The sequence below is a fragment of the Leptonychotes weddellii genome, chromosome 14 (genome assembly GCF_054177405.1).
Source record: "Leptonychotes weddellii isolate Sample4059 chromosome 14, ASM5417740v2, whole genome shotgun sequence".
In the NCBI taxonomy this organism is placed as follows: domain Eukaryota; kingdom Metazoa; phylum Chordata; class Mammalia; order Carnivora; family Phocidae; genus Leptonychotes; species Leptonychotes weddellii.
Window position 1 is genome coordinate 14,749,582 of NC_138382.1, and position 24,325 is coordinate 14,773,906.

At 41.5% G+C, this 24,325-nt stretch overlaps 1 long non-coding RNA gene across 1 annotated transcript in view; it reads left to right on the forward strand.

Moving 5' to 3' along the window:
• Window positions 1-24,034, forward strand: part of LOC145716925 (uncharacterized) — a 178,067-nt gene extending 154,033 nt beyond the window's left edge. Inside the window, exons 4-5 of the long non-coding RNA XR_014139865.1 lie at window positions 13,325-13,418; window positions 23,815-24,034. This is a non-coding gene — a long non-coding RNA (uncharacterized LOC145716925). The remainder of the gene's footprint in view (window positions 1-13,324; window positions 13,419-23,814) is intronic.
• The last annotated feature ends 291 nt before the right edge of the window (window positions 24,035-24,325 follow it).

Below are 24,325 nucleotides of genomic sequence, written 5' to 3' on the forward strand. Positions count from 1 at the left end.
AATAAGCAAAATCATACAGACAGAAAGTAGATTAGTAGTAGTTGTTGCTTGGAGTTGAGGAGATTGGAGAGTGATCCTAGTGGGTAGGGGGTTTCTATTAGGAATGATGAAAATGTTGCAGAATTGATTGTATGCTGGTGTGTAACTCTGAAGATGCTAAGAATTACTGAGTTGTGCTCCTTAAAGAGCTAAAACGAGGGGCTCCTGGGTGGCTCAGTCCTTAAGTGTCGCCTTCAGCTCAGGTCATGATCCCAGGGTCCTGGGATCAAGCCCCACCTTGGCCTCCCTGCTCAGCGGAGAGTCTGCTTCTCCCTCTCCCACTCCCCCTGCATGTGTTCCCTCTCTTGCTGTCTCTCTGTCATAATAAATAGATAAAATCTTAAAAAAAAAAAAGAGCTAAAACGCATGGTATGGGGATTACATCTCAATAAATCTGTTATCTAAGATAATAATCCCCAGATAATTCTAATGTCATCAGTCCAATTTTTACCCTTGAGAAGTGCCACTTTTAAAGGTGATATTCATTTAAAACAAAAAAGCTTACCTGTAAGGGTAATTTTCTCATGTTTACCGCTCACACCTTTCTGAAACATGAGACAAGGGAGGAAAAACTTGGGATATGACAGATCTTTACCTTCGGTCTGAAATGGCTTTTAAAACATCCGGCTTTCTTGGTGGAGAAGAAAAATAAGGATAGCAGCAGTAAGGATTGAAATGAACTCTTGAGAAGAGAACAAGGGTGTCAGAAACAGAAAAGCATCAATAGCTCCTCTTCAGAGGCTGTAAAGAGGAACTTTAATTTCTCCATGAAGTGGCTTTTTTACTTGTTCTTAAGAGGCCCTGTCCAGGCCTGGCCTCCGAGAGTGTCATTCATCTTGCTTTCTCTCTGAGGTTAGCTCGAGTCTCTTCTTGTAGCTGGGACAGGATGACAAAAACCAGGATGTACCTTGTAATTTCCGTGAAAGCAGTTTTTATTCTGATTTCGTGTCTTTGATGCCTAGCATTGTGCCTTTTCTCCGCAGAGCTTGCAGACACAGTAATTATTTAAATGCGCCTGCTCTATTTGTCACAGGCAGGGTTTGAGCCCTGTGGGAGCTGAACTTGAACCCGCACAGAGAGAAAAGCAAGAGGCTCTCTGCTCCCAAGATCTTCCCTCTTGATGGATGCGTAATCCTCACTTTCTCTTACAAAATGGGGAAGATCAAGCCATTGCTCCATTTCCACTCTCTCTTCCTTAACCATAAGAGCTGAACTGTTAAAAAAAAAAAAAAAGTACCATCTTTTAAAAAACATCTGACTTCTAAAAAAGATTTTTGACTTCTATACAATGTATAGAAACACTTGAATATATGTCTGTGTGTGCATATATATATATTTCTCATATAACTCATAAATTTAGAATGGGATAATTTGTTGGAACTTCAAAGATTCCTTTTTAAGCATCTAAGGTGACCCTGAGCACCAACTAGGGAGGGACCGGGCAATATTTATGTTAGCGCTGAGCCAGACTGTGGCATATTGCCTGGAACATGGCTTATGCTCAATAAGTGCTGGAGTTTACAGAATTACCTTGGGAGTTCCCTATTTCTCCTTTGGCACCTCTCTCTTTGCTCCCATCCGTCCCAAATCACTCTTCTCCAAATGACTTTGAGGACTGCTTTGTGTGGCCTTGTCTATCACCTAACCCCTCCACGTCCAGATGCTTTAGAACATTTCACTGAGCACTGTGCCATGAGTTGCAAGGTAGCCAGATCATTTTTTAGGAACGGATAGAATTTACTGATTTTTCAAACTGCCCTGCTGGACGAGGGGACAGATCCATCATCCCCAGGGAGTTCTGTTAGGTCACTTCCATTGAGCTGCCGTGCCATTAATTTGGGGAAAATTCTTGGGTCCTTCCCTATTCTGCTTCAGGAAGCTGCCTCCGGGGCCTGTGTAAGAGTCTAGCGGACAGAGAAGGGGAGTAATAGCAAAACCACAGAAAGTAAAGAGCCCCAGGAATCAGCACGAACATCCCAAGAACATGCCATGTTAATTGGTTGGGTCTGCTGATGGAGCCAAGAGCAATGCAGGGGGCTGTGGGATTCCATGGAGCCCAACCTTACAGACTCCCCATCAATCCATGAACATCAGGGGCCTATAAGCCTGCAGGAGAAACTTTCTACTTAAAGAACTTTTGTTCCCGATGGGGAGGAGTTCCGCAAATGGGTTTGTTCTAGTTGAGAAATACACAACATGCAATGAAGAGCCGAGCACGCTGTGGTTGGGGGCTGAGACTGGATCTGTCAGCTGCCACCTCTTCTCTCTGCCTCGGTTTATAAATGTGACCCTCATGAGTCCTATTCAGTTGGGAGAGGCCTGGGGAGTGGCTGATTTCCTGGGCGGCCCTTAAATCTCTAGCAATGGAAAAAAAGCCCCACCACTTCCTTAGAAGGATAATCACGTGGATGGCATTGGAATTTTAAAGCCTTTTCCTCTCTCTCTCTCTCTTAATTCAGGAAAACACACTGTAGTTTTGCCACTGAATTCTAGAGGTATTTACCTATTTGAATGAACAGGAAGAAATCAGCAGAGTTCATAATAGACAAGATCGCTTTGGTTTTAAGAGCACATCAAAGCAAGCGAAAACAGCAAAAAAGCATGTTTTTATCACCATAAGAGGACAGGTTCTGAGAGGCAAAAGATAGTCTAGTCTTTGCACGATTTCCACATCATGCTTTGCACTGCATGAGACTGGCTTCAGTGTGTCCTTGTTTCTCTTCTCAGGAGCCCTTCATCTCTGGTCTTTCACCGAGACATTGGAAGAATTTACCTGATCCTGACTGAGGGAGCAAATAGAGCTGGGTCATTTAAGACAACAAGCTGAGCCCTGAGGGACCAAACTGCTTGACCAACCAAGTCTTTAACCTGATGATGATGATGATAATACTCTACTATTAGCTTCGCTTTTCCAGTTCAGCTCTACTAAATTCCATTTCATCCATTCTTTGGAGCACACTGTAAAGAACTGGGCTTTGAGGTTAGTATTTTGGGTTTACATCCCCATTGGGCCTCTTCCGAGCTGTGGGACCACTGACCACTTACCTAACTTTTCCAAGATTCAAATGGCCTCACCTAGAAAAAAGCTATACAAATATTGTGGTGATGACTCCAGTAAAATAAACTAGAAGCTGGTACTATGGACTGAATTGTGTCCCCCTAAAAGCCATAGGTTGATGTCACAACCCCCGTAACCTCTGAATGTAATCATGTTGGGAGATAAGGTCTTTAAAGGGATGACTAAGTTAACCGAGGCCCCTTAGGGCAGGGCTTCAATCCAATCTGACGGAGCATCCTTATAAGAAGAGGAAGAGACACCAAGGATGTGCGCACACACGAAAGCTCTCCGTAAGTCAGGGAGAGAGGCCTCAGGAGAAATCAAACTGTGAGAAGATAAATCTCTGTTGTTTAAGCCACCCAGCCTGGGCTAGTTTATGACGGCCACCCTAGAAAATTAATACAACTTGCTACAGCAACGTACCACAATCCCTTTTAAATAAATAATAGCAATTATTACCATTCACCAAACATTCATCGAACACCATGGTTGGGTAAGGGGGAAGGAATGATAAACACAGCCGCAGACTTTCTAAAGAAGCTCCTGGTCTGTAGGGAGACAAATATATTAGCAATTAATACATTATAGTGTGATTAATACAGTAATGAAAGAATATTCTTTACTTGTTCTACAATTTTCCTCCTTTTCTACACAAATCTACTGTGATCCTTAATTTTATCAGAACATCCTACTGGTCTTAATTATTCTTTTCTTGTCTATTCTTTTCCTGTTCCACTCTACCTGGGCCCAGTACTCATTTCTTTACCTTCATTATTCAGATCTTGTTGTTGTTGTTATTGTTACTGTTGTTGTCATCATCATAATGTTTAGATTCATCACTGTCATCCGGCCAGATAATTCTAATTGTTCTGAATAGCATCTGAGCCCATCTATGGATATGGCTAAGCAATGGCTTTCTTGGCCCCTCAGTTGCATCAGGTTTCCATGACAACACAAGTTTCCATCAACAGTTTTAACTTCTGTAGCTCTGAATGCCAAGGTGTGTTTTACCTCACTTTCTCCATTACTCTACTTCAATGCCATATTTTACTGTGGGTTGCTCTGTAATTTTCTCTGTGTGGTTCCAAACGAAAGGTGTTTTGAATATGCAGGTGACATTCTTTTTAAACATTAAATTAATTTTACCTGGTATGGGTCATTTCAATTCTTGACAACGACAGACAGGTATGCAGGAATCCGTGGCCCGAAATTACCCCCCTCTTGCCTTTTGCACACTCACAGGGTCACATTCACATCTGAGGATAATTGATGGGTGTGTCACAATGTTCATTAAAATTATGACCCATCTTGTCACTTGGGAAAGGTCTGTCACGTATCTGGGAACAAGCCTCTATTTTCAGCCCCGTATCCCTTGTCTATAAAAGAATTATTGTGGAATGAGAAGCCCAGAATGTCTCTCAGCTCAGAAACATTTTTTCCTCTCCCTCTTTCTAAACTGCAGTATCAATTTTTAATTATTTCTCATTCTGAAAAGCTGGGAATGATCTTAGTTCACTGGCTTCCCCAGCAAGTCCCACATGAATTCTGTAGCATTTTCTTTGGTGTTTTCACATGTACTTTGTCGAACTAGTACCTGAAGGTACCGTGCAAATTAAAAAATCAAAAGGGGAACTATATCAATTTTGGGGGTGAATAGAGGAACACAAGAGCTTAAAAAAGTAGCAAAGGCCTTGAAGCATGTCAAGAAAATGCAAGAGATCCCACTGGATTCCTTTTAGTAGCCACGCAGATTGGGGTGTGAAAAGCTAGACAGTAAAGGGGGCTGAAAAACTAAATCAAGGTTGACAAGAACAGGGGCTTGTCAGTGGGAAGTTCTCTTAGGCATAGCTTCTGCGTTCCATGGCTTTTTGTCTTAATTGAGGAATTATGCCATCTAGCCTATGGTGTCAATCACATGTGACCCTCCCCTCTCTTTTGTCCCCATTCTGAGTGTCTACTGTATTTCTCCATCTTGCCCTCCCTCCCTCTCTCCATCTCTCTCTCTCTCTCTCTCTCCCCCACCATGCCGCTCAAGCTCCTCATCCCCCACCATTGTATTCCTCCCATGGCCTCTAGCTTTCCCTGAGTCAGTCTCTGCTTTTCCTATATAATACCATTTGTTACATGAGATAATGCTTAAAGTACTTAAAATAGTACCTGGTACATAGTAAGTGCTCATAAAAGGTTACAGTTAGTCATCCCTCCAGCCCAACATTCAAAAACATTTCTTTTATGATATTATCCACGTAATTGTGATCTTGGGGATTCCCTACTCCAAGCCCAAACTCTTTGGCTGGGTATCTGAGGCTCACTCTTAATTGGCCTCATCATAAATTTTAAAGGTTTGGGGCACCTGCGTGGCTCAGTCAGTTAAGTGTCTGCCTTCAGCTCAGCTCATGATCCCAGGGTCCTGGGACCCAGCCCCACATCATAGCTCCCTGGTCAGTGGGGAGTCTGCTTCTCGCTTTCTCTCTGCCCCTCCCCCCCACTTGTGCTCTCTCTTGTGCGCGCATGTGCGCGCTCTCTCTCTCAAAAAAATAATAAAATCCTTAAAAAAATATAAAGGTTTTCTTTCAGTGCTGTAGCCTCTGACCCCATTAGGCTAACGTGTGGTTTCTGTTTAGGTGTTCATCATCCCTGCCCTGGCGCCGTTTATGGAATCCTAGCTAATCTGTATGCGTCATCCTTATTTCTCACACCTGTATAATGCAGTTGGTATTATCAGCCCCATTTTACAGATTAAGAAACTTAAAATTAGAGGCATTAAGTAATTTATTTAAAATGACATGGCCAAGGGTCACCTGGGAGGCTCAGTCTCTTAAGCATCTGACTCTTGGTGTCAGCTCAGGTCTTGATCTCAGGGTAGTAAGTTCAAGCCCCTCATTGGGCTCCACACTTGGCATGGAGCCTACTCAAAAAAAAAATGACATTACCAGGACATGGCTCAGCCAGCCTTGGACCCAGATCCATGCAACCTCAAAGCCCATGATGGCCCACAGGACTCCATTCTCTTCTCCTCCTCGTTGTCTTCTGCTCATACCTCATACTGAAACACCCTGACTTCAACCTATACCCTCTTTGGACCTCCCCGACTGTTCTGGACTAGTCTCAGAGGCATCAGTCTTTCTCTCTGTTAACGCTCCAAAGCCATAGACTTAAGCTGTCTTCACTTTTTTTTTTTTCCTGTTGGCTGTTTGTTGTCCTTATCACCCCCTCAGTCTCTTTGGTGGAAGCTGGGGTATCTCTTTTAATCATCAGAGCACTTTGGGTGGAGAAGTCTATAAGAGGGACATGGGCCAATGATTAGTACTGGCAGCTCCCGGCTTTCCGCTGTATCTTTTTTCCTGAAGACTTGGCAAGGAGGTTCCTGCTACATTTGGTGGCTCTGTCTGAGGAGAGAAACACTACAGCACTGAACCAAATCTTCTAAGACCTTACCCCTGGGCAGTCTGGCAGGAGTTGCCTGTCCCAGCTCAGTATGCTGCACATGGCCAGCTTCCCCGAATGAGAGAGCAGCACGTGACCAAAGAACCTGGAGGAAAGGACTAAGGGATGCCAGCTTAGGCTCCTGCCGCTGTTACAGGGGATTCCTGTTGAGAGTGAAAGGCCCGATCTAGCACGCAGAAATATCCACACTTGTGTGGATCTCGGTTGAGAATGGGACTGAGGCTTTAGAAATAACTATGAGCTGTGAGCTAAAAAGCAGACCACTCGGGCATGGGCTTTGTCTCCCACCTGCCTGAACAGAGCGTCTCTAGAGTCTTACCTCTGTGTAAATGGCACTATATCTAGGTTGTGCCAAAAAACATAGCCTGTACGAGAGGACTTTCTACATGAAGTTGGAAACTGCTGCATCATGAGAACCAGAAAGCAAATGCAAACTTGTGACCTGAAGGTCATGCATGCGACTGAATGTCTTACAAAGATTTCAGCAGCAGATGAGGCTAAAGGGCTGACCTTAGCACCCAAGTGCCACCCAAGTGGGGCTGTCTAGTTTGGGGTTTGTTGAATTTGATCCCTCAGCATCCTACAGCAGGCTGGGAGAGACTTACCGCAAGCTACCAGCAACAAGGCTTGATCTCTGCTTCCATCCTCAGGGGACAGAAGGAAATCCCCCCACTGGCTTTCCAACTAGGGGGTCAGGTGTGTCTTTTAAAAGAAGAGAGGAGGCCAAGAAGAGTAAACATGAAACCCTAGGTCGCGCCCCTTACCGAGTGCCCGTTTTGACTTGTGAAGATTAACTCTACTACCAGTTTAAACAGAATTCACCCAGACAGGAAAAGAGAATTTGGATGGAACCACTTAAATAGTCAAAACATTCAGGAGTTGTTGTATGAATTTTAAAGGGAACTTGAATTGCTTCAGATCCTCCGAGTATTGCTTGGCTTTCTGTTGCTGTTGCCCCCAGCCCTTTGGAAGATAAAGCGAATGCTCTGGGTAAACAGCGTGTGTTCTAGTCTCTGAAAAGTTGGGTTTTATCTTTGTATCGCATACCGCTGTGCATGAGAATAAGGAAATCTATCTTGCTGTTGTAGCTACAAATCAAGGAAAAGGTTTGACTGCGCACCTCATCAAGAAAGATATTTATTATACCTGCTGCTTCTAACCAGTTACCCTGGGTGCGTACCTAATCCTCTTGTAATTCTTTCTGTTCTTAGCTTTTAATTTTTTTCCTTTTGTGGGCTTACACTGGATCCCTCGTGTTCTTGGAATGTTTCTTTGTGTGTTTATTTCTGAAGGATTTGTAAGTAGTGTGTGACGTAAAGTCAGAATACTAATGCTACTTATTCTATTTTTACTCACATAATTTTTGTTTGGGCTGAGCCTTTGTATTTTGCTCATTTTTTTTTCTCTCAAATTCTCAGCTAAATCTGTTAATCTCTTTTGTGCGTGAATAGATTTCCAGTGGGAGATTTAGTGACCAACTTGAGAAGGACTAAAGCTTTTAATGTTTCAGTACCGTTTCATGGCTGTGAGTAGTCCTAGTGGATTTGCCAAAAATCCTAAGGAATTTCGAAGGTTGTATATTGCTTTTAGGACACTGACTTCAGGTGAAAATATACTTGACATTTTAATTCACTGGCTTCAGACTACATGATGAAGATTTCATTGTGACCCAATGATGATTGTGGATGGATGGTAACATAGTGCCTTTGGGTGCTTAAATTGGACTCCTCATGACTTTTTACATCACTAGCATCATCTTTTAATTATTCTCCAAAACTCGTTCTTTCATTATGTATTCTTTACTAAAGAAGCACAGTAGGAAGTGATTTTTATTTTTATCAAAATCCATTCTTTTCTTCAACCAACTTTGCCAAGGGTCATTTTTTCTCCTTCTGTGCTTTTGGTTGCTCTTCACTTTAACTTTGAATACCACCCAACCGAAACGTAAGATTTTCCAGGTTGAGGACCCATAACTTAGGGCTAGTAGTACACATCTCCTAGTCAGGAGACAACTCAGCAAGAGATGAATGGTCCAGCAGAAGGACAATCACCACTGAACAAAGGAAAAGGGGGGACGAAAGAGTCACTATTACGGCAGCATTAGATATATTAAATGAGGCAAGCTGTCTTACAAGCATAGATCTTCCCTGGCATTTCTCTTTGATGATTTATGATATGGTTACATTGAGTGTCCTTGTGGCCTCATATGCAGCTGACGTTGCTTTGATTTTCTTTTTTTTTCCGAGCTTCATTTCATTCCACAGAGCACAATCAAAGAAAGCCAGAGAGGTTCCTGTTCAATGTGCTGTACTCCATTTAAGCTAGGTCCCTTCTGGTTCTAAGAGAAAAGGGAATTTGGATTGGTAAATTTTATCCAGTAGAACAATGATAAACAACATGAGGCTATTCTCCCCTTTACTGGAATACTGCTCCTCGACCCCCAACATCATGGGGTATTTTCTCTTTCACGTGTTTTTTCCCAGAGTTGGACTAGGCATTGAAATAATTTTTGACTTCTTTATGTCTTCGACTGAGCCAGATATTTTCAAATGCATCATTGTATCATTTAAATTCCAATATCCCTAAGAGATAGATTTAACCACTATATCCATTACAGAAACTTGCACACATCACATACTTAGTAACTGGCAAGATCAGAATTTCAGCCAGAGCAGTCTGGATTAAAACTCAAAAGCCATATAATTTCCATTACGTGATGCTGAATTCTTGCTGAGTTTTCTTATATAACACACATCACTACTAAAAAGAAGAGAGCTTCTATGCCAATAACTCATCCTGGTCACTCTTCCTCTAAAAACTCAAACCCAAATTAGATTTTTTTTTTCTCTTTGGCCCTTAAACTCATTCTTTTCCCAACTGAAGGATTATAGCCAAGCATCAGGATAAAGGAGGTCATTTTAGGACAGAAAGGAAGGGACTGTGTTTATTTTAACTGATGTAGAAACATTTCATGTTCAATTACAAGTCACTAAGCCAAGGGGGAAAAAAAAACAGTTATTGTTTTGATGGCCCTACAGTGACATTATGAAAGAAATCATCAAATCACTTGACTCACAAACAAAATGGCATCCTTTCACCAGATGGCTGCATATAATCATATAATATAATGCATATAATATAATGCATACAATCAGAATTCTGAGATTAGATTTTGCCCCACTTTGGAAGGAAATTATGGGTCTGAGTCACATTTGTTTTTAGTTTCTTTCTTCTTTCAACTTCAAAGATTCTTCTCATCAGTGGCTTAACATCTAACGTTTATGAGTTTCTTTTTCATTGAGCAAAAGAGAACATTTTGTTTATTGACTCAGTACTAAGCACTCCAATTAGTGTTATATTTAATAGTATAGCTGGATTTTTCCCATGACTTAGGTCGGATTCTTCTAGAAGCAGACCGGAGGTGAGCATTTGAGAAGAAGTAGTTTATTTGGGGGATGATCCCAGAAAACACCAGTAAGGAAGTGGAGAAGTGAGACAGGGAAGGAAATAAAGCCAATAAAGCTGTGTTTATGAAGCCAGTTACTACAGTGAGCAACTGTAGCTGGTGCTACTTTATAAACCATTTGTGATCAGTCAACAATAAGTCCAGAAGTTAAGGTACAACATTTATAGGCTTTTTTTTTATAAGCTCTTTTAAAAAAATATTTTATTTATTTATTTTAGAGAGAGAGAGTGGGGGGAGGGGCAAAGGGAGAGGGAAAAAGAGAATCTTAAGCAGATTCTGCATTGATCGAGGAGCCCAATGTGAGGCCCCATCTCACGACACCGAGATCATGACCTGAGCCGAAACCAAGAGCCCTGACCAAGGCCCTAACCAACCAAACCACCCAGGCTCCCCCAATGTTTATAAACTCTTTTTTTAAATTTTTTTTATTTATTTATTTTTATTTATTTATTTTTTTAAAGATTTTATTTATTTATTTGACAGAGAGAGAGACACAGCAAAAGAGGGAACACAAGCAGGGGGAGTGGGAGAGGGAGAAGCAGGCTTCCCGCGGAGCAGGGAGCCCGATGCGGGGCTCGATCCCAGGACCCCGGGACCATGACCTGAGCTGAAGGCAGACCCTTAACGACTGAGCCACCCAGGTGCCCCATTTATAAACTCTTATAGCAAGTTCACATTGCTATGATATACACATAGTTTTTATTGCATTTTATAAAAACATTGGTCAGAAACAAACAAAAAGCTGGTACCTCACAACTTATGGGTTGAGAAGCATTGGTATAGAGCAGATGCTGCAGAGTTAGTGCCCCAGGGCGAGTGAGCTGTGGTGTTTATACATCCAGGGAAGCCAGTCTTTTAATGATGCTCCTGGAAGTTTGATGACTCACTTTTCCCAGTCTGCTGTGTGTGTGGGCACAGGAGGCAAAGAAATGTGAGTGTTGGCTTTTGCAGGCTGAATAGGGCACCAACATCTGCTACTTTTTTTTTTCTTTCTACTGAAAGCAATTAGTAATTATTCTAGACGTAATCACATGTCTCATGCATGGAAGTGAAATGGATCCGCAAGGTTAATATTTATTAGACCTCCCTGGTCTTGACATTTTCTTACCACTCTCTGGGAAGACTCACACATTATTGATACAGTTATGATATAACATCTTACTCCCTTCCCTACTACACATTTATTTATACCCTATTTCTAGGACTTTTTTGGGACTTTAAGGGCAAGCCCCCAGAGGTTTCTACTCCCAGTATAATGAAGGGAAGTCCTAAGAGAACAGTCTCACAGACTACAGACATGGGCAAAATGCAACAACAACAACAAAGGCTCTGGAAAATGGAAAGAGGTAGGCCGACTTTGGAGAGGAGTTAAAACTTGAAAAAGGCATGGGTGAATTTTCTGGTTTTACAGACTTAGCCTGTGGGCAGGCTGTGACTTGGTGCCGGGGAGCTAAGGTGAGACTGGTTTTGGTCTGAATATAACAAAGTCTGCCCACTAAAACAAAATAATTAACATTATTCAGAAAAACATTACCAAATCCAGACACTCCATAATATCACATCCATCGTGTTCAGGATATGACTCAAAATGATTCAACAACAAACTATCAAACCAAGGAAATGTCACCCATAAAAGGTAATTTACAGAGACAAACCACAAGATACTCCAGATGTTGGAAAGTCAGGAAAGACTTTAAGTGAGCTCTTATAATTATGTCCAATGAGGCAAAGGAAAATATTCTCATAATAAGTGAAAAGACAAAAATTCTCAGCATAGAAATAGAAAACATAAAAAGAACCCAATGAAAATACTAGAAATGAAATAATAGAGTATCTGAGATTTTTTTTAAATAATGGACTTAATTGGCAGAATGCAGAACTTGAACACATATAAATAGAAATTAACCAAAATTCCCATATTTGGTGAAAGACAAAATTCACACATTCAAGAAGTTCGACAACGTCTAGTCACATCATAGTACATGGATTTTTTTAAAAAGATTTTATTTATTTGAGCAAGAGAGAGAGAACGTACAAGATGGGAGAGGGACAGAGGGAGAAGCAGACTCCCCGCTGAGCAGGGAGCCTGATGTGGGGCCCCATCCCAGGACCCTGAGATCATGACGTGAGCCAAAGGCAACTGCTCAACTGACTGAGCCACCCAGGGGCCCCAGTAAATGGATTTTAAAAACACAAAGAGAAAATCTTGAAAATAGGCAGAGTAAAAATGACACACATGTGGAAGAACAGCAATTCTAATGAGCTCATACTACTCATCAGAAAATATAAGGACCAGAAGACAGTGGAATGACATCTTCAAAGTGCTGAAAGGAAACAAAATAAAACCACACAATACCTGACAATCAAGAGTTCCATATCCTACAAAAAGTGATTTTTCAATAAGGAAGGTAAAATAAAAACACTTTCAGATTAAAGAATTCTAAGAAAGTTCATTGCTGACAGAACTTCAATACAAGAAATGCTAATAGAATTTCTTTAGTCTGAAGGGAAATGATATAAGAAGAAAACATTGGTCTTTGGGAAGGGATAAAGAGTATCAGATGGCTATGTCTTGGTAAACATAAATTTTTTTTTATTTAATTTTTAAAAAACAGGACTATTTAAAACAAAACATAATAACGTTATTTGTGTGGTGTTTTTTTTAAAGATTTTATTTATTTATTTGAGAGAGAGCACAAAGGGAGAGTGAGAGGGAGAAGCAGACTCCCCATTGAGCAAGGAGCCTGATGCGGGACTCATCCCAGGACCCTGAGATCATGACCTGAGCCGAAGGCAGACGCTTCACCAACTGAGCCACTCAGGCGCCCCATTGTTTGTGGTTTTAAAATGTATTTAAGTATTATTTGTATAAGCACTGTGGCACGAAGTTTGCCAGAATTTAAAAAACCTATGTGATTTCAAGGTTTCTATGTTTTATGTGAGGTAGTTCAATACTAACTTTCTGTTAGACTGTGAAACTTAGGGACATATACTATGCCTGGAAAAACCACCAAAAAAATGTAGAGTTACAATGTCAGTGAGTGAAAATGGATTTTTAAAATAATTCAAGTAATTCCATTTATTAATGCCATCAGGGTCCATCCATGTTGTTTCAATTGGCGGGATTCCCATCCATCTTTATCATGGATTCCTTCTTTCTCATAACTAGCTATTGGTTTCAAAAGGAAAGTATGTGTTAAAATTTCCTAAAAATGGAGAGCAATATCAAATGCCTTGGAAACTGAAGAATATTTGTTTATTAATAATTTGGGGGAGATCCTTCAGTAAATTCATTTAACTTTGTTTTATTTTAGATGTTTGTCCAGAATCTACGAAGTATACTTATTAAGCATGGTTTTTTGGCAAAGTATCCCCTAGAGCCGAATTGATTCAAACGTGGGACTAAAGGTATTTCTTCTTTGTTATCTACACATTTTTAGTTTTACTTGAGGGGAATAGAGTTGAATACATAGCTAATATTTTGAGCTGATAAAGTGGTTTGGGGGACAGCAGAGCTTTCCTGTCTTTACATTCTAGATTTAAAAGGTTCTAAATATAAGCCTTAACAATCCTCTTGGACATCAGCATGAACAAGATAAAGTGAGTGTCTTTATTTAGTAACTAAAGCCCCATCGTTTGGGTTTGAGCAAGTGACTTTTTGATATACTATAGTTTATTTTTGGATTTTAAATTGGATATTAGATGGAAAGTAGAAACTGTGGGTGCGTGGCGCTATATATTTTTTACATGGTGGCATCATCAGGAAGCACTTCTTTAGGATGGGATATATCCAAATGTGGACCTTGTTATGATCCATCAGCTGTCAAGGGTATGAGAGGAGGTGGTAGGAGTAAGATCTCAGTGACTCTGGAGGCGTGTTCAAATTCTCAAGTCAGATGATCGTTAATTCCAAGTTTGTTTGACTCTAATATGGGGGTTTTTCACTGATACGGTATGAGTATTTCCCCACTGCCTTTCATGTTCTCCTACCCAAACACCTCTGCTCTTCAGGTCTGGTGGCCTCCGTCCCAGGGACATTTGATCAGCTGTCCCTTACTCCTCCCTAGTCTTTTCTGTTCCTGCGTTGGCCCTGTGGTAGACCAGCAAATCCAGACATGATTAGCAGAAGCAGCAGGAAGCAAGGGATGTAAGCAGTAAGCAGTAAATAAAAGTGGCCTCTTTTAGCTTTGAAATATATTGACTCGGGAAAGTGATGGCAGAAAGGCTCTAAAGGGAATACCAGGACCTTGGACCCACATGTCAGTAGTCAGTGAAATGGAAGGAATCTATCTCCTGCATGCTAGCAGTCTGTCTCCTGCAAGGTTTTCTTCCACACTTTGATCTTTCCCCCTTTTTACCAACACTTCTAGTTCTCACACTGCTTCCTGGTGTGAGTTTCATTCACAGACAAAACTTACGCCTACTATGTCCTAGTCCCTTGGAAGCCTTACATCTGGTGTTAGCTACCATGACAAAGAAATCCTAGCAAAGAGTGTGTATAGTTAATGTGTTAGGTCTTCCTCCAGTCAGTCTGCTCACAGGAGGGCAGGCCGTTGAAGGATTCATCTGGAAGCTCTCTGGTGAACCTTGATTACATCCGGGAAGCCATTGCCCATCCTGCCTACTTTTAGGTGTTCGTGTGGGGACTTTACAGCTCCTCTTCCCACCTCTGCTTCTTTTGTCCTCTCCCAAGTCTCATGACTACCCAGTACAGCAGCTAGAAGAGCAAGGGGAAGACGCGATGTGCCAATGGTGCCTTCTTCGGGGTGGGATTGAGAGCGGGTGCTGCGGCGGAGGCGACCCGTGAGCCACGTGGGAATCCCGAGTCCTGCAAAGTCTGATGTTACAGCACACTGGTGTGGGTTTGCAAACTTGAGAATTTCCCAGGGGTGAAATCTGAAATGGGCCCCTTAGGAGGACAGGGAGAGACCCCCCAAAAAAGAGACAGACCACTTTGGATTGGTAGGTGACAGTTTTAATAAGCAAGGGCAGTTACATGTGAGGCTTGTCTTGGGCATTCAGATTTTTCAACAGACCCAGTAACCAGCATTCTTCTGGAGAGCAAATCTTGGCAGCTGAATTTCAGGCCGGTAAGTAATGTTGACTTCTCAGCTGTACCAAATGGAAACAACGTACCCTCCAATCCTCATCCGTGGTCCAGCTGAGAGCAGGTGAAGACCTCTGTCATTTCGTCTCTGTGTTCGAGAGGTAGCAAATGCCTCCAGTACAGGGCAGTGGCCCTTAGGGCTTTGCAAGGACTGACTCTCTGGTGTAAACAGGTTGGATCTTTCCCCCCTTCTGTACTGAGCTAAAAATAAAACAACCTGACTTCCTCCAAGCACCGGTGGCCAACTGCCTGCCGTCTATTAGTGGGAAAGACTAGGTAGCAATAGTGACTAGTGCTTCCTGTGTTCTCGATCAAAATGGCCTGGATTTAGATTTTCAAGCTGAGTACTGTGCTTCCTTACGGAGAACTCTAAGCTCTCTCCTCTCGTCCCAGCTGTCTTCTGGGTATTTCAAGTGAAGAGAAGTACCAGGAACGGATTTGGGGGGATGGCTGTCACTGTGACTTCAAGATGCATGGAATTTACGAAAGCCCTGTGGTCACGTGGGAGGGGAAAAGACAGGTGCCAAAGAAGCCCAGCAGAACTAGATTTCCCTTCCTCCTACGGGAAGTTAGAAGCCCTCTCCCTTATCGTGGCTGAGGAGGAAGTCCTTGACTAACTGGGCTTTTTGGTATGGATTCTGTCCGTACTGGGTCAGTACGTTCCTTTTCCGGGTGTTGCTAAGACATCAAAACCTACTGATGGCCTTTAATCTGATGACATTGCTGGCAGGGCCTGCGTGTGACATTCACCCAATTCACGCTCCGTTCCGAATCTGGTTTCCATCTGTTGTTCCCCCTTCCCTCGGGTCTCTTCACCTGCTCCCTTCCCATTGGTCTGCTTACCAACCCTCAGGCATGTTGGAGATAGTCCTGCCTCCCAACATTTGCTCACACTACCACTCCCATCCAGACTGCCTCTTTCCTTCTCTTTGTTTCTCTCTCTTTCTCTGTACGTCCTCTGCTTCTCTCTATTCTATTCTTCATTCTGTTGTTGTTGTTGTTTGTTTGTTTGCTTGTTTGTTAGGGTTCAGGTCAATCCTCTCTGTGCCAAGCCTTGCTTTCCCTGGCTCTCCTTAACTTTGTTTCCAGAATGAGGTCCACGTTCTCATAGCTTTGGCATCCTGTGAAGGCATGTTAGTGTTGCAAATTCTCTGGCCCCACCCTAGCTCTACTGAATCAGTCTGCAGTTTAACAAGATCCCTAGATGACTCCTATGAACATTAATTTTGAGAGGCAGTGTTTTAAAGCACCTACCGCCTAGTTCATTTGTCACTTAGCAGCTGTGTTCCCAAATAGATCCTAAGCTCCTAAAGAGAGTGACCCTTGGTTCTCGTGTCCCCAGTGCCAAGCTCACAGTCTGATGGTTGGTGGTCATATAGTCACTCAATAAAGTGCAGCTAGGCACTGAGCTTGACTCCGGGGATATTAATACAATTGGATCACATTCTTTTAAATGTTTTCAGATGCATCTTCCTACCTGAATTCTATTGCCCCCAGGTCTCTACACCAATTAAAGCAGTGGGCTTTGGTGTTTTAGAAGAAAGGGGGGATTCCTCTTTGGTTGGAAAATTGAAATATTTTGAGTGCATTGCAAGGTGATCAGTTAGATTTTCTAAATTTCTTTACATTCCCATTAGTACATGAGGCCTAGCTAGCTTAATCATGGAATCCTATTATAAGCTAAAGGGTAGAGAAAATTCCAGGTACCATGTAAGGCAAAGGAACTCTGCCAGTCCCTTCCAGTCTCAATGGATTATGGGAAGAAAAAATTGGAAGTAGAGAAACAGGTCCTGGAGCAGGAAGCTATTTTAGATAAATCAAGGGGAAATCTAAGAGCAAAGAGGCTTTTGTTTCACTTCCTATTTGTGACTATGGAAGCATGAAAGACCACAAGGCCACTTTGCCCTGCAGAGACCAAATGCGGACCTACCACTCCTGGGCTAAGGAGGCTTCCACTAAGTAAGTGGAGATGTCTGGTATGGAGGAAACAGACCTTGAGGTACATGAGCAGTGGTGACTAAGAGGACATTCAGGGGCAGGACTGAGGTGTAAAAAAACAACTAGAGATTTAAGTAGTCAAGAGCTGATGTGTCAGTCCATGGTCATCAAAGACTAAGGGTCCTTTTTTACCTTTCTGCTTTACCATCCATTGCTTCCTTCCATATGGTCCAAGATGGTTGCTCCAGCCCTCATCATCACGTCTACATTCCAGCCAGTGGGAAGAAAAATTGAGGAGGGGAATTGTGCAGCCCTAATGATATACTCAAATGAGGTAAATGAGCAGGTTTTATAAAAGGACTGCTGACAAGAGTGAGCAGAACTAGGAGGAAAGTAACTAGTTACCTGGGACTATCAACTAGGGGAGTTGTTACCACCAGTAGGCTTGAAGGGACAGGGAGAGGGAAGAGTACAGAGTCACGTATCAGATGTATGAATGTACAGAGAGCTGTAGCTGTCATGAAGGGCCATCATACAGGAGGCTTGGCTTTTGGTGAAGGAATACACCATGCCAACTTACAGCCTGGCACAGACAGAGAAGAGTTTTTTTTTTTTTTCAAATGACTTTAAATCAAACTACTTTGAATGTAAATCCCTCATTGGATATATCCTGGGGACAAAAAGAAATGCAAATATCTCATCAATGCATTTGATCCCAAACTTTCTCCCCTTCCATCCTTCAGAGTCTCCTCTTGGTGTCTCCTTGGCCGAGCCCAAATGGAAGTCAGAGATCAAGGGAGCCCATTGATGTATTCTATAAAATTCCATTTTCCAGGGCAGAAAGCATGATGGAGAAGGGTGTAGAATTGATTTGGAGGGGTGAACAGAACATACCCAGTGTATTTCCTCTCATTTCCATAGAACACTGAGTTTTTCATGTCACTGGCTTGAATTAAGTCACATGACACATGGAGAATGTGGTTTTTTTTATCAGGTTGGTTTTAATGACTGCTAAATGTTAGGGTTCTCATTACCAAGGAAGAAGGTCAGAATGGATTTGGGGAAGCAATTAGCAGTCTCTGAAATGTAGATTATTTCCTGCTATGGAACTATCATGGTACATATGTCTACCTGTGGTTTTTAAGGAAATTGACATTTTTTAATAGTGACAAATATTGTTCTGTTGTTAAAACCGTGCATGCTTTCCATTGGCTACTAAAGTATCCTTCCTTTGGATCTAACTAGTACCTTTTTTTAGGGGAGGGGAAAAAGAATTAAGAAGCCATTCCCAACTGAATGGGAAATACTCTTTGGTCTACTGGAAAGAGACCTCCCTGCATCTGGCCCCCTGGTCATCAGAACTACTTTTCAATAAGCCAGTGAATTGGATGTCTTTGTGCCCATCCATTATCTTTATTCAGCTGGGGATTGCATATGGTGCAATGTGTATGGAACATAGTATTCCTCCCACATCCCATGAATTCTTTGCCCTCTGTGCTGACCCACACGCACATTTAGTGTTCCCCTTCTTACACCATTGAAATAGTCTGGCTCATGTCTTTTTTCCTCTTCTACTGATACTCTCTATGCATCTTCACGTTTGTGACCCAAAAGCCAGGTTAACTTCCTACTTATAGTAGGAAGAATCAGCAGGAAGCTTATAGGAAGAAAATTCATGCTCTGTGGGTGGAGGTTTTTGTTTCTGAATTTGCCGCCTATGAGAAATAGGAACTGGTGTTCCAAAGCCCTCCATTTGGAGTCATTGGTCTTGGGTACTTGACAATCATATGTGCTGTTGTGTTGGAAATTCAGCCAGCAAAATAGTTCTCTAAAGACCTTCCCTGAGGAAGGTTTGATCTAGGGAGATCTTAACAATCATGAGGGATGTATTTAGCCATTTGATAAAATATTTCTCTATGTCCTTTTAAAAGATACCTTTAGTAGATAGGCTTAACAATTAATATCCGGTTAAATTAAAACTGCCACAAACCAGAGCATAAATCTTGTCTTAAAAGGGCTTATGTATGCATGTAGAAAAAAGGAAATGAGAAAGAGATTTGTAATAAGGTAGAATGACATACTTAATATGCAGCCTAAAAGTTGGGTTCACTGACAAAAAGTCAGCTAGGTCTTAAACTTTTTAGACAAATTTGACTTGGTTCACGAGGGATGCAGAAAACTCAGATCACTTATCTTTAGCTTCCCCAGTGTTTAGAGAAGAACAAAGTCAACAGCAAAGGTCTCAATGGTGTACGTGCAATGAAAATTGAGTTACATTTTCACATGACGGTGGGTGTACATGTGTGAAACTACCTCCAAGTCAGAAACAATAAACCTGCAAAGGTGAAAATAAATTGTTTGTCCTTTCTTATTTTCTCCCCGAGACTCTATAATAAGCCATTATTTTTCTTTAGCCCATCTTCCCAGCTTTTGTTCCTCATTATTTTCATGAATTAATAAAGGAATGTATCAGCAGCATCTAAACTAATTTGATCTTATGGTTGCACAGAAGATAAATAACCAACCGACCCAAGAGTGATTTGAAGGCCATCTCGCCCCCTTTCTGTATTCCCCAGTGAATCATTTGACAAGATGCCACCAAAGCAGCCAGTTTAAGAGAATAGTATTAATGTGGACACAAAAGCAAGAAGCTCTGTGAGGACTATTAGCCAAAGTGTGTCTGCCTTCCACAGAGTGAACGCCTCCATTTCTAACAGTTCTGAATTATATGTGACATGCCGATATATGAGGTTTAGAAATGGAAAAGGTGAATTTGAGTGGCCTCCTTCTAATACCACGCTCACACAATCAATTATATGAAGCTTATTTCAACAATACTCCCGTTTTTGCCAAGAATAGAAAAGGACTAGAAATAGAAAAGGGGGTAGGGCCTGATGGGACTGCAAATGATAAAATGTCCTGAAAATAAGGCAATAGACTCTCCAAGGCCATCAGGAGAGAATAGGGAAGATGGGGAAGGGGTATTTCTAATCTACTTGATCTACTTGACCAGTAAAAAAAAAAAAAAATCTTAGAAACAAAGAAAATTATAAAATGACACCAGTTAACAAATTAAAGATCAATGTCCTGACGACTGTGTAGGACATGTTAAATTTCTAAGAAAGTACCTGGCGGCTGGGCTGGGGAGGTGGTTGTCTGGTTGTCTGGTTATTGCCAATAGACCATACTTGGTAGCATTTAAATGTGGTGATTTAAACACACTCTCTGTTTTATTTATTTTATTTTATTCAACTTGAGTGTCAGAAACTCCAGGGATGCTGAGTCACCCAAACTAAACTGGTAGAGGCTGTTACTAGAAACATAATGACAATTTAAGAATTTACAAGGAATAGCATAACTCTCGCAAGGGGGCAGATTATTCATTTTAACCTGGAGGGCCCATATTCTTCCTAGTGAAAAACCACACGAAGAGGCAAATAAAATTCAAAAGGTGGTTTTCATCAACATGGGAAGTTCACTATGGTAGACAGAAGTTTAATGTCATTAGAAATTGGGAACCATCCATACTCATAACAAGGATTAACTGCAAAACTGGGTGTCTTCTTGCCAAGACACTGAGCTTTTTTGGACATTACTTTTCTGACTCTCTCTTTTTTTTTTTTTCTTTTCTGACTCTTTTTTATAATTGTTGATGACTTCCTTCCCTGTCTTTCTATTTGATGGATTCTTTCTTTAGATATCACAATAAGGGCAGTTAGGTATTATTATTGTTGTTGTCATTATTGTTATTTTGTTCTTTAGACTATTTTCTTTTCTTGGAAGTATCCTAAAGCACCTCACTGCTCAAAGTGTGGTTTAGGGACCAGCAACATTGGTGGTACTTGGAGACTTGCTGGAAACGCAGATTCTTGGGCCCTACCCAGACCTACTGAATCAGATTGTGCATTTTAATAAGCTCTTCAGGGACTTGGGTGCACATTAAAGCTTAGGATGCACTTCCCTCCCTACCTCTCCATCCATCTCTCTTTCTACCTTTGCCTTTATAGTTGGGTTTAATTTAATATTGAAGTTCATCTCAGATATGATCTCTTCTCTACCCTGGCCCACTATGTTTTGAATTTATATCTTAGGTCTCAAAAGAATATCATCATTTCCAATTTCGGAGGCTTTTTCAACTGTTGCATCCGGAGAAACAAGCTCTCTGGAAACTGGGCTTGAAATTGTATCCCACGGTCCCGAGAGTGTACAGAAGACAAGCAGACACTTGAGACATCTCTGAGATACAGCTCCATAACTGAATGAATAAATCTAAACTCCAACTACCTTCAGATTAGTCAGGATTCTGCAAATTGGAAGTTACAGAAAAGCACCTAAAAAGGTTTAGACAAGCAGGAGAATTGTGGGCTCTCATAATGGTGAGGGTTGGAGTTTATGTCATTGACGATACAGAGACCCAGGACGTCATGTCACCAGACTCTTGCTCATCACCTCTCACACCCGCTCTACTATCTCCCTCTGACGATGGTTGTCAGCACTTAGAAATTCAGCCCCTGACTGGCTTGCAGTCTGATTTGCTTGATAACACAAGACAAGTTCTGTTCCTGTTACTTGAGAGACTGGGGTTCTAATATATGTCTGATCAAAATTAACCTACTAATTCCATTACTGCTAGAGCCAACTGTGGAAAGGTGAAGAAGCCAATTGTTAAGGAGATCATTAAGGAAAAGACACAGAGGAAAGAAGTAGGACTGATGGATCTGGACTCCATCCTTGTCCTTTATTCACCTCCAAGGACTGGAGGACCCACCCAGCACTGTGCACATGATTAGTGGTCACCCAGATAGACTGTCTCTTTTTTAATTAAGTGTTATCATCTTTATGCTACTTCAGTTAATAATCCATTCATTATTTAGATTTCTTTTTCCAGCAGGAGTCAAATGCATAAAGCTAATCTGGCCCCTCTAAATTGTTTATAATATATTTAAGATTGAAAGCAAATGGTTTTCCATAACTTTATTCTAATCATCATATCATCATGGAGCTTGCTGTATTGATGTTTGTGTGTAAGTCCCATGATAAAATTTTTACATATGTATGAAAACAAGAACAAACCACTTTGAGGGAGAAGCTTGTCAAGTTTAATCTTGTTTCCTATTTGGAGTGATGTCTCATTCAGGGACCATGAACTTGACAGTGCTATTTCTTTATATGGAAAGCTTCAGAAGGAATCACATAATAAAAGCCCAAACTTTATGAATAAAATTAAACTCAATCATCCTTGGAAGGCATTATTCAAACTGATTACTAATCAGAGCAAGTATGGAAAATGGATCCCCTGGTGGGTAATGTTAATTTTTTTCTTTCTTTTCTCATCCCAGTCAAATACAGCTTGCTCTTAAAAGTATTTGTCTAAGATTAGGACCAAAGTTTAAACTCTGTGGTTGAGGGAAGACATTGATTTGGGAAGCTATAACATTCCTTAATTTGTCAAAGTGATGCTGTGCTCAGCCATCTTTGTGTTTGTCCTATAGTAGGTTACAGATCCTTCCAGTTACAACTCAGAGGGAATGAAAAGTATCAGCTTTCCATCAGGAGGGTGAGCAGTAGTCTTAGACTTCCCTTGATCAAGGCAGATGCTGGGGAAGTTCATCCATTTGAATAGCACTCTTTAAAAATGACTGAACTCTTGGACATTCATGGGGACTGGTTATCCCACCAAAATAATACTGAAGATTACTTCCTGAGCATTTAAAATATGTATGTCAATCAGAATATAGGAAGCAAATAGATGGTACACTCCAACTGAGTAATTTAAACAAAATTTAATAATGGGATGTTGGTTCACAACCTCCATGGTAGCTTCCCAAATATAATTTGAAACTGGCTCCAATATGCAGAGGGTGGGAAAGACTGAAGAAAGAGGAAGGGTGTTCCAGACTGGTAAATGGCAGGTTTAAAAAATAAGAGAACTTACATATGAGCCTTGTCTTGGGTGGCCATAAGATGAGTAGATCTCCACGTCTGCCCACCAAATCTTCAAACTCAGTATAGCAGCCTTAACTAGGTTAAGTCAAGTATACCATGCAGATGGTCTCAATATCATATTACTATCTCAAGGCTATGTCCTTGCAGAAACTTCTGGAAGTGGGGAAGCCAAGTGGAACCCACATTCCAAAGACAGAACAAGGGATGAGGAGCCTCCAGTTGCCCAGATCCAACCCTTGGGTCAGCTGGCTGTCATGTCTTCTTGATGACTTCCTCCAAAATGGGAGTATTTACATAGCTGGGAGTAAATGTCAGGGAAATGGAGAGAGCTGGTAACAGTGCACCTTTACCACTGCTAGATGTGAAAAGATGGGGACCCAATGATGGGAAGAAAGGGAGAGCTAAGTATGGCTAGGACTAGGGTGGGGCAAGTGAGAAGCTTAGGGTGCAAAATTTAGGGAGATATGCTCAGAGTCCCTTTTCTGGCTCTTACTCCCTGCCCCACCTCCACCCCATTGGATCACCATTGCCCCTGGAGCTGTTCATTTTTTTCTGTAACCTCCAATCTATAGACTCCAATCTGTAACCTCCAATCTGTAGATTCCAACCTGTAACCTCCAATCTGTAGACTCTGATCTGTAACCTCCAATCTGTAGACTCCAAAAGTAAGAGACCTTAGTTGGAATTTAGGTTTATTCAATTATAGAGCTATCGTGGGTACACCTCTGGTATGTCTGCTTGTCCCAGGTAACCACTGGCTCAGTCCTCAGAGAGCATATTTCCCTGTAATTCTGGTTGTTTTACATCTTTTAGATACAGACTTAAAGCAGAAGGTGGGAAGATTGACAGAAGAAGCTTGTCATTTGTCATAGGATGCCACCATTATAAGCTGATTCTGTACTTTCTTTCAGTAACTGCTTTTGAAAACAGAGGTAGGCTAAAGGGACATTATCATAGTCAGGACTACACACTTTCCACGCCAAGCCCTAGATGGAGAAACACTCAGGCAACATTATTCCCCAGCATCTTAACTATTTTGCTTTCCCTTGACTCTCCCATCCCCATGCCAACAAATCCAAAAGACCTGTATCACTTTGGAGATGGAATTAAATACACTAGTATTTCATGCATTTAGAGATGCATGCTTAGTGCAAGATCTTGCTTAGTGTCAAAGATCAAAACCTTTTCTTTCAAGCTTGGAAGCAAAAGAAGCATGGGTTACTGTTTAACCACAATCTGTGCCTCTTCCCAACAATGTATGTACTCATCACTCATTTCTGGATGTCCCCAGTCTTACCCTGAACCCCTAGTTAGTCAAGAGGAT